Below are 19180 nucleotides of genomic sequence, written 5' to 3' on the forward strand. Positions count from 1 at the left end.
TACATTATTCCTTAGCATTTGGAGGGCGCCTTGCTTATAAAAGATGTTTCTGAATCTTAGTATGGTAGAAAATGAGAGCATACGTTACATTATTCCTTAGCATTTGGAGGGCGCCTTGCTTATAAAAGATGTTTCTGAATCTTGGTATGGTAGAAAATGAGAGCATGTGGATTTGTATACAATATATCCTTTCTGTCTTGGGCACATTAGTACCAAATAGTCAAATACTGACACTTTACAGACATGAAATTAATGTGCTTACCATTTCAGCCTTGCCAAGACTCATCTTGACATGTTCAAGTGTGTATCTTAACTTCCCCAAGTTCCAGGATGAGACGGTAGGGCACGACAGAAAGTGTTTCTGACATATGTGTACTTGTGGTCATTTTTTAGGGGACAGCTATTATAAAAATGGGAATTTATAAAATATAAGGAAATTTCAAATTTTCATATGATAGCATCATTATAGCATTCTTCATAGATATTACATAAGCCTTCTGACATGAGCAATTGAATAGGAATTGTGTCTTTATATTTACATATGAGCGTGAGTTAACAGCCGACAAAGGAATCACTAACAGCCAATTAACAGAAAAACCCAAAAACACAGAAGCCCAAAGGAGATACCACCACTAGTTGTGGTTAATCTGGCTAAGGCCACCAGGGACCCTCCTAATGACTCTTTCTCAATCCTGTCTCAGAAATTTGAAAAGCTCCATGTCGCTTGTCCTGCCAAATGTCTGTTGCAGGGGGAGCAGGGCAGTGGCCTACCTGTGCAGAACTCTCCACTATAGTGAGCGGCACTCCTTGATCTCTTCATCATGTCCTCAGCCGGGGACTTGAGTTGACGCACCTCTTCTTCCAGGGCTTCAACCTCCATTGTCAGTTTAGCATAGCCATGACAAGTGAAACCCTTTCTCTAGACTCCATCAATGCCCTTATCTAAAGACTATCAAAAATGTGAGTAATTGAATTGTTGTCTTGATCTCCTCCAAAAAGTTGTTGGCGCCTGACCAAACACTTGTCCCAGCTCACTCTCCTGGTATCTATTTTGTAACAGGTAGGCAACCCATTTCACAGCCTGTCATTATTTAAATGGTACTCCTTTTTCGCCCTATCAAACCTGGGCCCCTTTTGACCCTTCTGAAATAAATCTTCAAGAATCGTACCCCTAAAAAAACTCTAATTTAATCATATTCCTAACCTATCCCGTCACTTTATTGTCTATTGTTCCAGCAAGGTGTGGTAGGGTATAGACCTACATTACCACGTTCAAACCCTGGACCCTTGAACCGGGTCTGGGTTTGTGGAATGGTCTGGGCAGTGTCCGTGCCCAGCTCTGTGGGTCCTCACAGGTCCAAAGTCAAATAAATAAATAAAAATTATAATTTTTTTTTTTTGGTTCCAACCACACCTTTTTTCACATTTGCTCTCTGATTTTGTAATTCAGTACTTCAATTTGATGATTTTCTTTAGAATCATGAACACAGATCAATGATCAAGCATCATAGATTCATACTATGAAATGATTTAGTGACAATTATGTATATTTCTCTTATTGTTTTGTATATATAATGCACATACATATATACATATGTATATGTATATGCATACACACATATACATATATACAACATATATATATATATATATACAAATATGCATTATATGCATATGCATATATATATGTGTGTGTGTGTGTGTGTGTGTGTGTGTATCACGCACACAAACCTATATGAACCATAATGAAAAAAAAAACACTAACTGGGTTCTCGTGCCTGGATCCCTCCCTGAACCTTAACTGGTAACTTGGGTATAGACTTTTCAAAAATGAGGTGGGCTTATTTGAAAGCTAACCCAATTCAGTATAAAAGGGGTAACAAAGGTCATTGGGGATATCAATTTTTTAAAAAGCTCTTGATGTCTGCATTTTCGAACTTCAAATTGTCTGCTATTTGTACAAAAACCCCTGCCTCAGCATACTGAGAGATTTGGATGAAACCCCAAATATTTCTTTTGGGCAATTTCACTTCTGGAATAGGTTGGGCCAATAAACTACATTTGTGTTTCCGACAGAATGTTAAAAGAAATCATAAGTAAACAGCACAGAGATGACAGCCATTGGGATGTAACAGCAGCAAGCAGGCAACATAAAAGTAACTATATTACACAAATATCATTTCAACAACATTATTAAGCATAGTATTTACTATGGAGTATGTATAATAAATCAAAATAATATTAAACAAAAGCTCCTTTTACAGATTTACAAATACAATGTTTCTAAACAAAACAATTGTAAACTAAAGGCAAAAATAGAAACAACCTAAGATGACTAAGATGACCATTAAAAATAGATTACATTATTTTAATACCCTCCCTTAGTGGTCATCGTCCTACCTATCCTACGGAAGACATTTGTAGATCTTTTGGTCACAAATGCATAGAAAGCTGCTCCCTCCTGGTCACGGATGGATAGAAGGCTTCCCCTTCTGGTCATCAAAATGAGCCTGCTACTGAGACTCCCCCTGGTTTTGCAAAACTTATGCAAATGACCAAGATAACCAAAATTCATCCAACCTAATGTTGGGAAACAAAGGTATCACTCATTGTAGCTAGAGACCGATATGAAACTGAAATCACAATTTTGAGGAAAATTGCCATACCCTTTTGCAGATCTGGACTATAGCACAAAACAAACTGCAAGATACCATGATTCGCCAAGAACTTTAGCAGATGAGCACAACCCAAAACCTTAGTTACGGATTCGTGAATCAGACCTTGGATTCGGATTCGGGTCCGATCCGGATCCGGATTCGCAAGTGGATCCATGAGGATCCGGGCAAAGGTCCGTGATCCTGCCTATGGATCCGTCAGGATCCGTGGCCCAAGGATCCTGATGGATCCATAGGCAGAATCAAGGATCCTGCTCGTATCCTCAAGGATCCAAGCACGAATCTTAAGGATCCAGCACGAATCCATGGCAATACAAGGTCAGGAACAAAACCCAAAGGAAACCAACCTAAGGGTTAAAGGTGGAACAATGCTGATTATATCATTGTATTTCCTTGTATCTTTCTGCTGTGTAGTTCTGGTTACAAGATGGATCTCAGTAATCCTGTCGTGAACCCAGTTGCAGTTAGCTATTGGTGCAAAACTTGGGTTGAAAGTTGAAACCCTATGTCTGAAAATTGACAAAACTGTATGAGAAAACTTCCTCTATTAATTTTATATCTGAAAATTTCAAAAGATGAACACAAAATCTATGTAGCAGGATTTGGCAGGTTCCAAGGATGAACCTGCTTTTAAGAATTTTCATATGGGTCATATCTCAGGTATGTCTGACTCAATCTCTTTTGTCTCCTGTGACTATGGATAGGATTTGGGAGAGGTCTCCTATCCACCCAAGGGCCGGTAGCCATAGGCCAATGAAGTTGTTTGATTACATACATAACATGAGATGAATGTTGCAAATTGTTTAGAGTAAGGTGTACCACTAGATGGATGACACAGTTCCCCAACTCTACCCTAATATTCTTAAGGTGTAGCCATTATCTTAGGGTCTCACCCTAGATATTAGCAAGGCAAACAAAAATATATTCAAAATAAAAAATTTCAGCACCCAAAGAAAAATCTTCTGTGCTGAAAGTGATGTTAAGTTCCATAGATTTTCTATCCATAAATGTTTGCAATTTCACATTCTCATTACTATTTCCTAGGATATAGGCAAAATGTAATTAGAAAAGAAAAAAATGACATTTTTCAACTTCTTCAAATGTGTACCCATCACCTTTGCCTATGTAAAATTGACAATAAATAAAAAGGATGATAATATTCGTAAAATAAAGCTTTGATCTTGATTTCTAAATACAAAGAATGAATGCATGTAATAATTATTGATAAATTATGAAAACATAAAATCATGAATGTGAATGTTCTGATTTTCTTTATAATCATGAAAATAGATCAATTATCAAGTATACTAGATTCATAGATGCATACTAGAATCATAGATTCATACTATGAAATAATTTCTCTTAGTTATATATATATTCACAAATCCTCTACAAATCATTATTGGAAAAAAAAAAATCCCAAATTCATGGATCCGATTCGCGTGCCCGAATCGGATTCGTTTCACAAATTGGCAACTAAGCCCAAAACTATCAACAAGAAGACACATTTTTTGAGGAGAAAACTAACAAATGATCAAAAGCACCATTTTTTCCGAAAAAAACAATAAAAACCATAAAACAGGAACACCTTACAATAATTATTTTTGGACAAATTATAACCCCAGAATTATTTTTTATGGACAAAATTATTGAACCCTCTCAAAAAAATTGAAGGAAAAAATTATAAACCCACCAGTAATTTCTCAAGGGACAAAATTATAAACAAACAAGGCATGGATTTCATGGTGAACAGCAAACATCTGCTAGTTCAATGACCTAAAAACCGAAAACCAAAGTCATGTTTAACTAAAGCACCAAATCGCATGGATAATAGAAGCCCTTATCATGGAAGAAGAAAAACAAGCTCGGCATCAAAAGATGCATGGAGAATGGCTACTTGTGGGTTCAAAATATGCATTCGTAGGCTCAAAAAACATAGTTGTGGACATTAGCAAACGTGTAAAAATAGTTGAAACAAACATCGGGAGTTTATTATATTCCTGCTTCTGGGTAAGATTGTGTGAGTTTTGCATCAACCTTTCGGATCATACTCAATGATCCCTCATCAGTATGAGAGTGCTAAAAATGTGACAAAATATGTTGCAGACCCAGACTTAATAAAGAGAAAAGAAAAGGGGTCAGGGAGAAGCACACAAACCCAAAGAAAAAAAGAAAAAGAAAAAGGAGAAGGCAAAACATAAGAAATGATTAAAGAAGACAAGACAAGGGAAGACAAATCAAACAAGCTAAAAGTGAAAGAAACAAGAGACCACCCCCCCCTCCCCCCCCACACACACACACACATAAATATGTATATATAAAAATATAAAACTGTATATGTGTGTGTGTGTGTTTATATATATATATATTAGAAGATAAGTACAAAATATATATATGTGATATCTATATCATAAACAAATATATAGGAAAATATAATATAGAGTATATAGTTTGCGCCATATATATATGTATGTGTGTGTGTGTCCTAATGATGGATTGTTGAATATGATCCAAAATGTTGATGCAAAAACTCACACACAATCTTACCAAGAAGCATGAATATAATATCATGGATTATGGAAATCTGTTATCGTTAATTAGGGGTTTGCCAAAAAATGAAATCGTTGTAAAACCCTTTTCTATTGATGACGCACTAAACAGAATCACAAGGCACACATGAGCACACAGACAAAGACCCTTTTCAGTTTGCAAAAAATGGGCACTAAATCTGAATATGTTGATAGAAGAATGGATCAAGTCGCGAGCAAGCACAAACTTGTTTATAAGCGAGCCAAGAAAACCGTGCAAAAATTAACTTCCAGATACTTGCAGCTTGGGATAGTTCACAATTTCTCCACTACAATTTTCAAATGCAAACCTTACACGTGATTGTAAATACTAAAAAATGTGATTTTTCATATCTCAAAAACAGTGCCCACAAACAAATTAGCTACCAAAAACCCTTGAATTTTTTACCAACTATTTTGAACAAAAACCTTCAACGATTAATCAAATATCCTAGGCTCTCCCAAGAGAGAGTCATACCTAGACTAGCTTCGACTCTAATACTATTTTCGAGTAAATCAAAGTTATATTAATTGAGGAGGCAAAAGCTCCTAAGGTTTACAAAGACGTTTCTAAAATAACATTGTGTACTGAAGACAAAAATGAAAACTACCTAAGACTACTAAGATAACCATTAAGAAAACATTACATTATTTTGATAGAGATATCAGGCTGTCTTACTCAATTTAGAGTTCTCCCATCATTTCCTTTTGTCAAGCAATATTTGGGAGGGTATTTTTGAACAAAATGATAATGCAATGCCCCCTTTTTGAAATAGGATTTAATAACAAATAATAAAGTTAAAATATAAAAGAATGAAAATAAAGTTTAAATTAAAAATATAAAATAACAAAATTAAATTACAACAAAGTTAAATTTAGTTATGTTAATGAAAGGAAGAAATGAAAAGTTGTGACTACTTGTAACAAGAGATTAGAAGGGGGAAGAGAACTTCATTTGAAAGGGAAAAAGGGAAGAAAGAGAAAAAGGGAGGTGTGAAGCACAGAAGAATTAATAGAAGAGAGAGAAAAAAGAGAAGAGAGAAAAAGGGAGGTGTGAAGCACAGAAGAATTAATAGAAGAGAGAGAAAAAAGAGAAGAAAATATAGAAGTTAATCCTTCAAAGGGCAAAAGTTATGAAGGATTGTGACTCTTCAATAAGGTGCTAAGTATGAAGGGTTGTGACTCTTCAGAAAGGTGCCATGTATGAAGGGTTGTGACTCTTCAAAAGGGCATGAATGACTAATCCAAAGAGTGCCAATTATGAAAGGTTGTGACCTTTGTTGGAAGCATGAATGTTGATGATACTTCTGTGGGGGAGTATTGTAGAAACATGATTAGATCATTATCATGATGATATGTTGCATTCATGACTGTGCTTGTCATTGATGTCAACATAGCAATTTTCTATGGTATCTAACAAAAGAACAGCAGAAAGATCAAGTTGGTACTGACAGATCGTTGAGTACTTTCACTAGTGAGTTTAAAAGGAGATAATACTAAGTGTCTAGTACATGCAGCTAACCTCGGAAGCATAAGATATTAGGTCTGGAAGAAGTTATGCAAGATTCAATGAAGACTGTTCTGAGATAGAGTTTACAAAAGCATGTTTTGATAAACTTGTTATATCTCTTAACAAAGTTGTTATTCTGAAAAGTTGAAGTTACAGATGTGTAAAAGACTTGTTGGAGATGACATAGCTAAGCTCGCTCATCATAATGTTACACATACAGAAAGTTATTCAAGTTACAAGGTGAAAGATTAATGTTATCGCTAAGTGTAACATGTTCTTAATGAGGTCCTATAATAATTAATTGAGAAAGTGTAATAGTCGACTCAGGGAATTGTTTATGGGTGCAAGTGAATGATTGTAAGCAACACGAAGAGCGGAATGCAAAGATAAGTAGAGCAAAGAAAAGTTGGAAAGAACTTCATTTCCGAAGTTTTATTGTGAGATCCGAGGTTTGATATTTAGATCCGAGGTTCATGACCTGGTCTACAAGGTCTAACAGTGATTGGTCTAGTTTACAGGATAGAGGAAAGAAGTTAAAGTACAGTACAGACAATTATTCTGCAAGGAATAGTTGAGAGATCTGTTGGACAATGAGTTCAGTGGTCTTGCCCCAAATTTGGATAGTGGGTCCCTCTGTCTTCCACAACTACTAACAGGGTTGGAATCTCCTAACAGGGATACAAAGTCTCCTAATAGGGACTCATATGTACTAAATGTTGTAATAGACTCCTAACAAGATCCATTCTCTAACAAAGAAAAGGAATATTTATATTAGTACATCATCTTGTGGGCATCACTCCCATCGGGGCTTTCCCTCTGATCAAGGGTTTTCGTAGTTAACATATCTAGTGTAATTGTGTATGTGCATCTTGTTATGGTTGTTGTTTACTTTGGTTTAATGATTAAGATTATTTAAGGTTGATAAATATTTTAATTATTGAATAACTGATTCACCCCCCCTCCCAAGTTTTCTTGGTGGATTATTGTTTCTAACAATTGGTATCATAGCATTAGGTCATTGAAGATAAAGCTTAACACCTTTGGGATATCCATGGCAAACATATTCAGAAAGGATAGTCTAAAGTTCAATGGAACAAATTATGACAGTTGGAAGGAAAAGATGAAGACACATCTATTGTGTATGGGTCCAAGATATTGGATTTTAACGAAATCAGAAAAGACAATTATTGTTGAAATTTCATTGGAGACTTGTAGCGAGGATGAGAGAGAACGTTTCATGTGCAACATGAGAGCTCGAGAAGCACTATTGTCTGCACTTCCTAAAATTAAGTACAACCAGGTAAAGTCACTTGATACTTCTCATAAGATTTGGAAAGCATTGGAAAATAGTTTTGAAGGTGATGAACATTCTAAGAAATTGAGACTACAAAGTTGGATTTGTGCATTTCAAGATGCTAAAATGATGGAAGATGAATCTATAAGAACATATGTAGGCAGACTATCAGAAATTACTGCAAGTATCAGATCTCAAGGAGGAACCAAGGAAGATGATGAGGTGATATGGAAGATAATGAAGAGCTTAACGCCACCATTTAAGCAAGCAGTTCAAATGCTATAGTTGTTGATCTCTTGTACCAAAGATCTAACAAAGGAAACATTACGTGGGAGACTTCAAACAATTGAGAATGAGCTTAGAGAGTCCGGAGAGTTAACCAGAACAGAAACAGCTTTTAGTGCCCTAAATATTCGACCTAGTTTATCAAAGAGCACAAGTGCTAGAAGAGACTTTGCTAGTAGTAGTAGATCTGATGAGGACAAAAAAATAGGAGTAGCGCTTCTGGTAAGAAAAGAAAAAGATGGTAAGAAAAATTTTAATTGTTGGACTTGTAATGAGTTTGGTCATTATACATCTAAGTGTCCTAAAAGAGAGAAAAAGTATAAAGGAAAGTTCAAACCTAGAAGAGATAGAGAGTGTTCGTATGCAAATGAAGAAGATGATTCTAATGAACAAGGAGTAAGTGCTAGTGATGATGAAATATGATTTGTAGACATTAAAGAAGAAAGTCCAGAGAAAATGGCTTTGGTATCACAGGTTGAAAAGAAATCTGATTGGATAATTGACAGTGGTTGTTCATATCATATGACTGGTGATATGAACAAGTTTGTTGACTTCAAAATTCATGGAGGCATTATCAGAGTTGTAAACAATGCAACGTCTCATGTTAAAGGTATTGGATCTATAACTCTTGATGGTAAAACTAACACTGAGGATGTACATTTTGTTGATGGTTTGAAGCACAATCTTCTAAGTGTTGGACAACTAGTGGATAAAGGTTATTAGTTATAGTTCACAGAGAAGACATGCATGATTAGAGACAAAGATGGAAAAGTAATTGGAACAAGAACCACATCTAATCTAATTTATTTCAGCTGAATCCAACTGAAATGACATATTTGGTTGCTAAGGTAGATGGCAGTTGGTTATGGCATAAGAGATTTTGTCATAAAAACTTTGGCAGCATTGTAAAAACTAGTAGTATATTTGCAATTAAAGATTTGCCTAAGATTGTTAAGCCTACTAACACAATTTGCAAGGAGCATACCAGTACTTCTTTTCCCAACAAGAAGTTTATTACTACAGCAAAATTGGAGATTGTACATACAAATCTCAGTGGTCTTACGAAGACTAAAGGATTCTATGGTGAAAGGTATTTCATAATTTTAGTTGATAAATTTTCTAGAATGATGTGGGTTGCATTTCTTAAAGAAAAATCAGAAACATTTGATAAGTTCAAGATATTCAAGAATAGAGTTGAGAATAAATCAAGTATGAAGATTAAATGTCTAAGATCGGATAGAGAAGGAGAGTTTACTTCAAATGAGTTTAACGTCTTTTGTGAAGCTAATGGACTCAAAAGACAGTTATCAACTCCGAGAACCCCTAAACAAAATGGCATTGCAGAGAGAAGAAACGGGTCAGTAATAGAAGTAGCAAGAGCTATGTTAGCTGAGAATGATGTATCCAAGATGTTTTGGAGAGAAGTTGTGAATACAGTAGTCTACACTATGAGCAAAGTGCAAGTCAGGAAAGACACAAGCAAGACCCCTTATGAATTGTGGTTTGGTCACTCACCTACAGTTAAGTATTTCAGAATTTTTGGTAACAAATGTTATATCAAAAGAGATGATGATGTTGGTAAGTTTGATACTAGAAGTGATGAAGGTATGTTTCTTGATTATTCATTGGAAAGTAGAGCTTACACATGTTATAATCTAAGAACTAAGACTATCGTTGAGAGTGCAAATGTAAGAGTTGATAAGAAATTCAGGATACATGAAAGAGTAGTTGACTACAATTCTGATGATGAGAATGTTGTTACTAAACCAAGGAATGATGAAGTATTCTTTGAGACTAACAATGATTTGCTAAATGAAGGAGATTAAAGGCATGAACAAAGCTCAGAACCTTCAACAGAGCTAAGAGTTGAGATAACAACTCGTACTTATGGTAAGAATATGATAGAATCATTCGCCAGAGAAAATCGTCGGAAGCAGAGATAAAGGTGTGATGATAAGAAGCAAAATCAATGAAGAACTATGTCTGATATCTCAAGTTGAACCAAAGAATGCAGATGAAGCATGTAAAGATGACTATTAGAAGCAAGTTATGAAAGAAGAATTGGATTAGATGGTAAAGAATGGGACATGGGAATTGGTCTTCAGGCTAGCAGACAAGAATGTGATAGGAACAAAATGGGTATTCACAAACAAGATGAATGAACAAGGTGTAGTTGTAAGGAACAAAAAAAGATTGGTATGTAAAGATTACTCATAGCAAGAAGGAATAGACTATGATGAAACCTATGCTCCTGTGGCAAAAATAGAACCAGTAAAGTTATTCTTAGCCTATGCAGCACATAAAAAATTCAAAGTGTATCAAATGGATGTTAAGTCGGCATTTCTGAATGGAGAATTTGAAGAAGAGGTATACATAGAACAGCTTGAAGGTTTTCCTTTAACAGATGACAAGGACATAGTATGCAGATTGAAGAAAGTATTATATGGCTTGAAGCAAGCACCCAGAACTTGGTATGCAAGGTTGGACAAGCATTTAACAAAGCTTGGATTTATAAAGCAAAGGTATGGCAGCCAGTACTCTATATTGGAAAGAAATAGATGATGGATTGATGATTTTGGTAATATTTGTTGATGATATCATATTTGGAGGAAACGATGATGAAAGTGACAAGTTTGCAGAAGAAATGAAGGAATTTGAAATGAGTATGATAGGAGAGATGAAATACTTCCTAGGATTACAGATTGTACAAGACAATGAAGGAATCTTTATTTCTCAGACTAAGTATTTGAAAGATCTACTGAAAAGGTTTGGTTTGGAAACATGTAAACTAGTTGAAACACCTATGGTAACTGGAGGGTTGCAACATTTGACTCACACAAGGCGGATATAGCAAATGCAGTTGGAATTGTTGCAAGATTTCAAGTTGATCCCAAAGAAGCACATTATGCAACTCAAAAGGATATTAAGATACCTTAAAGGAAGACTAGAGTTCGGATTGTGGTATGACAGATCTAATGATTTCACTTTATATGTTTATACTGATGCTAATTGGGCAGGCAATATGGAAGACGAAAAGAGCACCAATGGTGGAGCCTTCTTTCTTGGAGGATTATTGGTTTCTTGGTTAAGCAAGAAGCAGGATTGTATCTCACGAAGTACAGCAAAGGTAGAATATGTTGCAGCAGCAAACAATTGTAATCAAGTTGTTTGGATGAAGCAGATGTTGACGGATATAAGGATAGAATTCAAAGAACCTATTGTCGTACGTTGTGATAACATAAGTACAGTGAATATGCCAAAGAATCCAGTGTTGCATTCTAAGACTAGGCACATTTCTATCAAGTAGCACATGTTGAGAGAGAAAGTTGCACAAAAAGAAATCAGATTGGAGTATGTAAGCACCAAAGAGCAGTTTGCAAATATTTTCACCAAGCCTCTTCCCAAAGAGACTTTTCAGTATTTGTGAGGTATGCTAGGGGTTATGTCCCTTCCTACATTAGTGTAGATGATGCAAGAGTGCATCACCCCAGTGTAACAGAGCACTATTGTTTGTCTAAACTGAATGTTGATGCTTCCTGTATGAGGGAGTATCTGTGATGGACAGAGCCACCTAGGACTCTTGTTGGATGTTATTTTGAACAGTTTCTTTGGACACTTGAGCAAGTCATAGACAGTTGTTGTAGAGATTGATGGTTGTTGAAACCTTTGACATTGATGTCAATAAGGGAGAGATTACAGCATGAAAAATAGTTTGATATAGAGTACATTGAAAGGAGAGATTGCAGTTTAATATAGAGCACATTGAGGTATATCAATGGGGGAGAATGATTTATGAAGAGGATTTGAAAAGACAAGTTATTAGTATTTTACAATTGGTATAATGCCAAAAGAGGAGATTGTTGGAAGCATGAATGTTGATGATACTTCTATGGGGGAGTATCGTAGAAACATGATTAGATCATTATCATGATGATATGTTGCATTTATGACTGTGTTTGTCATTAATGTCAACATAGCAATTTTATGTGGTATTTGACAAAAGAACAGCGGAAAGATCAAGTTGGTACGGACAGATCGTTGAGTACTTTCACTAGCAAGGTTAAAAGGAGATAATACTAAGTGTCTAGTACATGCAGCTAGCCTCAGAAGCATAAGATATTAAGTCTGGAAGAAGTTATGCAAGATTCAATGTAGACTGTTTTGAGATAGAATTTACAGAAGCATGTTTTGGTAAACTTGTTATATCTCTTAGCAGAGTTGTTATTCTGAGAAGCCGAAGTTACAGATGTGTAGAAGACTTGTTGGAGATGACGTAGCTAAGCTCACTCGTCATAATGTTCCACGTACGGAAAGTTATTCAAGTTACAAGGAAAAAGATTAATGTTATTGCTAAGTGTAACGTGTTCTTAATGAGGTCCTATAATAATTAATTGAGAAGGTGTAACAACTGACTTGGGGAATTGTTTTATGGATTTGGTATAAAGGAAGGACATTTTCATTTATCATGTATGGATGCAAGTAAGTGATTGTAAGTAGCACGAAGAGCAGAATGCAAAGATAAGCAAAGCAGAGCGAAGTTGGAAAGAACTTCGTTGCCGAGGCTTTATTGTGAGATCTGAGGTTTGATATTTGGATCCAAGGTTCGTGACCTGGTCTACAAGGTTTGACAATGATTGGTCCAGTTGATAAGACAGAGGAAAGAAGTTAAAGTATAGTATAGACAATTATTCTGCAAGGAATAGTTGAGAAATCAGTTGGACAGTGAGTTCAATGGTCTTGCCCTAGAAGCTGTTTGGACAGTGGGTTCTTCTGTCTTCCACAACTCCTAATAGGGTTACAAGGTTGAAATCTCCTAACAAGGATTCAAAGTCTCCTAAAAAGGACTCATGTACTAAATGTTGTAATAGACTCCTAATAGGGTCCATCCTCTAATAAGGAATATTTATATTAGTACATCATCTTGTGGGCATCATTCTCACCGAGGTTTTCCCTCTGATCAAGGGTTTCCCTAGTTAACATGTCTAATATAATTGTGTATGTGCATCTTGTTATGGTTGTTGTTGACTTTGGTGAATGGTTAAGATTATTTAAGGTTGATAAATGTTTTAATTATTGGATAACTAATTCACCCTTCCCCCCCCCCCCCCACGTCAGTTATCTTGGTGAACTATTGTTTCTAACAACCTTTGCAAAAGGCAGTCATGATGAAGAGGTGTTACTCTCCCCTGCATTGGAAGATTTAATGGGAGAATCTTTCATTTGAGGGGGGCATCCAAGGGAGTGCAATTTGGGGAATAATGTATTATTCTAAGATGCAACAATGAAATGTGGTGACTCAATTTCAACAAAATGTAGCGACCCTTTCACCAATAACGTATAAAGGAGATCTCATTCCAAGCAAAAAAGGAAGAGCAACAATAATAGTATTATTGGGATTTTGAAAGCAAACTGAGCAGAAGAATTCCATTTGATAAAAGACATCAACCTGATAAAACAAATCAGATTTCAGATATTTATACAGCTTATTTCATCTCATTTGAGTAAGAATTACATCTCTAACAACTTTTTTTCTCCTCTTTCAATTTGAATTTGTGAATCTAGGGCAAAGCATAAGGCAATCCAGAAAGGACAGTATAGACAACCATTAAAAGTGTCTTGTAGACCTAATCGCACCTCTACAATCAGCAGTGAGTACACTCAGGTTTGTATTATCCCAGGCTTCTGACAATGATATCAGATTTGCTAGCTTGTTGGGAAAGTTATGCATCTACCTCTGTCTGCACATATTTGATTACTAGGTGTGCTTATCATTGTTATAGTATCACTCTTCATGGGAACTGAGTACAAATGTTTTTGGAGATGTATCACTATTCATGGGAATCTAAATAATATTTAATTTTTGGTGATGTCAGTTCAGTATATTTATTTGATTATCTCTAGTCCATCTGCTTTGCAATTATAACTGAAACTCTTGTTTGTAAATCAACCATATGTGCATCTGTTAATATTGAAACATTAATACTTCAGAATCAATAGGGCTTGAACTTTGAACTATTTAGAACTTAGGTTTCTTACATTGGTATCAGGACCAAAATGGAAGAAGGGGCTATTTTAAATTGAGGCATTTAGGATAGTTGGATGGTATAACAAATATCAAAAGTTTATGACCCCACTTATATTCCATGAAAAGTTTGACAGGAAATAGTATACACCAGTGAATGAGGAGATTATCAGAGTTTTTGGTGAATACTCTGATGAACCTAAGGATGTCAAAGCCACTGAATCTTTTGACAGGTACTACATAAGAAAAAGGAAAAAATAAATGTCTGCTAAATTAAAATCTCAGCCAAAATCAGGTCAAATTGTGTCTAGTCAAGTGGAAGTTGATGCTTGTGAATATGGATCCAGTGTTATTCAAAAACACGATTCCACCTGAAATGCCAAAGTACCAGAAACACAAACTGTTTCGGGGACTGGATGGCTGAAACGTTTCCAAGCCAGCTCCTGTCATTCAAAAAATTCAGAAACTATCCAGAAAACTCGGAAATAGACAACATAGTTTTTGAAAACCATTGACCATCCCCAAGACAGCTGAGGACAGCCAAAAATATCCCCAGCTGTCCCAGAGACTCTCAATCGTTTCCAGCAGCAACAAGCAAAAAAATATAATTTTAATTTGCAATTTTTTTTATTCATGTGTAGACCTCAAATCAAACTTAAAATGTTTAACTATTATTAAAATATGTGTTCATGTTGTTATTTTCCTTGACTAAACTATGATTGCATTATCCCATGAAAACTAATTTCTTCTCTATTGACCTTGTTTGTTGTCACATGAGTGGGCATTTCATTTTTGGGTTTGCACTTTGCAAGGTTGCGTGTATACTAGCCATATTAATAGTTGTAGTGTTTCATTGTTTGGCCTGAGTGATCAATCTTTATTAATGATTGACCTGAAAAGCCATTTCTAGCACAGCAAACACTCTTTTCATTAATCAAATTTCCACATATAGAAGACCTAGTAGATTTCCTGATATCCATGCTGAATGTTGTAGAGCAATTGTTTAGTACCGAAAAAATGAACTTTTTTAAGTTTTAATCAGAGATATGCCCAAGTGTGCTGGTTAGAAAATAGAATGTGAAGTCGTGAACAGATTAAGACCCAGCTGTTGCTGTTGTTTGGAAGTCATTAGTTGTTTAATGTATTATATCCATGAAATCTGAACTCTCATTTGATTCATTTAATGTTATATTCTATGATCGCTCTATGACTGATCATTGATTTAATGATTTTAGTTTAATAAATGTTATTAAGTTGCTATGATGACTGTTGCAATGTTATATAATCCATGACTACATTTGAAATTTCAGATCTCTGTGTATATGTATATGTGTATATATATATATATAGCCATCCCCTGCTACGAATAATAAAAAAGATGTCCTGGAAACCTGTTTCCCCATCCCCTGCTCTGGATTAAAAAAGACATCCTGGAAACCTGTTTTCCCATCCCCTCGTTCTGGAAACTCAGGGTAACAATGGATGACTCTAAATATTGTCTTTAAAACAAGTTGGATGGAGAAACTGAAATGAATGAGAAGAGTAAAGAGCTGAACCCAGAAGGAGAATTCTTGAAAGAAGAAAACTCAAGAGTTATTAATGAAGAAAAGATAGAAAAGAAATCAGATGCTGGTATCTTGCAGCCTACTAATGATTATGGGATGATAAAGGAATCACAATTTCAAGATGTTAAAGAAGATTCCTCAACAACAGCAGATGGTGATGTCAAAGACACATCAACCCAATTTTTAGGTATTGAAGTAATTGAACCACTTAATGATGATTCAAAATGCATGGAGGTAACTAGACCATGTGATGATGATTAAATCTACTAAGATTGCCCCAGTGAGGAGGAATCCGAAATTTATCATGGAATCCCTAGCAAAATTGGGGAGATGAAGATTATATACTATAATTGAGGCATAAGGATCCCTTTATTCAAGTTCAAGGACATTCACATACAATGGTTTGGGATCCTGGTGACATTAATAGGAAGCAAACTGCTGCAATCTTGAAGAAACGAGTCAATCACTCGTTTGAGATTAAAACTCTTCATAAGTCGGATAAAGTTCTTAGGAAGAAATACATCAACAAGGTGAAAGCTATAAGGCAGGTTCAAAGTTTATTGTCAGTAGAAGCCGCTAAATGTTAAAAGGAGGCTATCGAAACACAGAAATATTATTGTGTCTCCAATAAAATTTACAGCAGAGTTACCAAGGAAGGGTAACGCATCAAAGCAACACCAATTTGACCATGTTCTTGATGCTAGACCACACAAGAGGAAGCTTTTCAAGGACATAATGTTTGCATACTTACATATCGGCAAATTGGCTCAGGTGAAACTCTCTCTGTTTATGGTTCAGATAGAAACCCAGTTCTCACCCCAAGGGCAGCTTGGGGGTTATTTAATATTCTGAGAAGCAACAGTAATAGATCAACTTTTTTAAAGGTGTATAGGGTGGAACTTTCTCAGCACACACTAATAGATCTGCTTTTGCAAAAAATTACAAAGCAAATCAAACTTGAAAGCGGGAAATGCATGAATGAGATGGTAATTTGGAGAATAAAGGTGTTATATTTTCAAATGAAGAGCTCGATGCTATAGTGTCTAAAACTTAAAAGAACAGAAAGGAAACACTCTTTTAGGGAATAAAAGAGGTGCAAAGTATCGGTTAGTCTTTTTCAGTTTTGGTTGATATGAATAGTGCACTAGCTTCTGAAGAGCTACCTTACAGGAATCAATAGCTGACTACATCTATCACAGCTCAGTCGAGGGAAATGCAAAGACCTTGATGTCTGTAAACATACCCCAATTAGAGTCAAATTTGGATAAGACATGCCCACCTCTACCTTTTACAATCATTGATTGTTCAGAGGAGGATATATATCTTGCATCAGTGCACCTGTCAGAGTATGATTTTGAAAGCAATCACCAAGAATGGCTAAGGAATTTAAATGACAGTAATGCCAAAAGAAAAAGCTTGTCACAATTGCCTGAAAATAAGTTTGAGGAGAATGATAGAAAATTTTGGAAAGGAACCTGCCAAAGTTTCAGCAGGTTGATGTTTTAATGGTCCTGTGGTAGATTCAATGGTAATTTTGATGGATAAACAAAACCAAAAGACAATTAAAAAATCAGATTTCTGTATGTGCTTTCTAAAGCACCTCAAACATCAGATTGCCGTATGTGCAGTGTCAATGAAGATTCAATTTCAGATTCAAAATACAGATGTAAGAGTTATGGAATTTATGTCCATGGCCAGCAAAATTCTGATCAAGTGAACCATTTGCTTTGCAGAAAATATGGAGCTTTTGGTGGTACTATTGCTGCTGCACATGGATTAGATAAAGGAATTTGGTTCTGCCTTCTCAAAAGATGGAAAACCGTGATGATGCAACTCCCTGTAAAGTGCTAAAGTAAAGAGGCATATAATTTCAGAAAGTGGAAAAAAGTTGCAGTTAAGGACAAGCAATGGAGTCACAGGCCCTTCTCCGTCTTTTGAAAGACACAAATGTGCAGCTAATATTTGGACTGGCAAAAGAAATGCCAAAACCCACAGCAACTTTAAAGCAGAAGTGGGTTATAATGAAATTCAGTATTTAGTTATCCAAACTTGAGTCTGCAGATCAATTGAAGGTCAAGGAATCCACTATTTTAATTGGCATCTCTAGGTTCTTTGATGGAACAGTAACCACTGAACCAAAGGTTTCATTGCAAAAGATTACAGCCTTCTTATATCAGGCTACTGTGCAGCTTGATCCAGAGGAACTGCAGTAGTACAGAGCAAAAATAAAAATGGCAGCTCATCTTTATCAAGCTTCAGAGAGGAAGGGTATTTGTACGGTTGTACCCATGGTCTATTGCAAGAAGCAGTTGATCCTCTTGCTGCATGCAACACACAAGGAGTTTTGAACCAAAACTCCAGATATTGCATTGATTGCAAACACAATGTTGATACCACCAGAACACAATATTTTATCTTATCTGGCATGGATTCTATTACAGGAAGAAATTGGTGAAAATACTTGCTTAATATTAACAGAGATCAATGGACCAATATTGTCACTGTTAAAAAATTATATATAAATGAATAAACCATGTTTCTGTAATGATCCCATCTTTTGGCCTTCACATTCTCCAAAGTCTAAGTGGAGGATAAGAAAAAATTAGGGCCAAAATGAAGTTGATTTACTCAATTACAGGCATACTTACTATTTTTAGTAAGTCGGCAGGACACAATGCAGGTCAATTTTGGTGATTGGATTTGATACTCCTCAGTGAGAGCTTTCCGATGAGCTATCACTCGAATTATTCGGAGTCCGATTGCTAATACATTTTAATGCCTGAAGTTTTATTAAAGTAACGTCTAATTTAATTGTAAAATTTTAAAGTGTTACTTTAATATTTATTTTATGGTGATGTGTACCCAAGGGAGACATAAGGGGTATTTTAATATATGTTTTATATATTACACATCTTTTATCCCACATTGCCCATATGAGTTGAGCGGACCCTTGGAAATAGAATAAAAGGAAGCATCTGTGGCTTCATTAGGCAGGTTGAATATGAGAAGAAATTGGTGTGTGAGTTGCAGCTTTGTTCTTGGCATTTGAGGACGTCTATCCTCTCTTGTAACATTCTAGACGTCATTCCCTTGGGGTTTGGCCTTTGGAATTCTTTCTTATTGGCTTCATTATCAGGCAGTTTAGTTGCATTTCCGGCTACAGGCAGATTTGATATTTTGCTCATATCTTCTTCACTACTTGTCCGACGCTTATGCCGCTTGGAGGGAATGGTATTATGAAGGTAGTGGACTGATTGGAGGA

At 35.7% G+C, this 19180-nt stretch overlaps 1 protein-coding gene across 2 annotated transcripts in view; it reads right to left on the reverse strand.

Annotated features, from left to right (window-relative positions):
* Nucleotides 1–19180, reverse strand: part of LOC149567578 (BRAP2 RING ZnF UBP domain-containing protein 2-like) — a 63268-nt gene that overhangs the window by 12312 nt on the left and 31776 nt on the right. The window lies entirely within an intron of this gene.

This window comes from Cupressus sempervirens, chromosome 3 (genome assembly GCF_028749045.1).
Source record: "Cupressus sempervirens isolate cs-2001-9-10 chromosome 3, ASM2874904v1, whole genome shotgun sequence".
NCBI classification, from domain to species: Eukaryota; Viridiplantae; Streptophyta; class Pinopsida; order Cupressales; family Cupressaceae; genus Cupressus; species Cupressus sempervirens.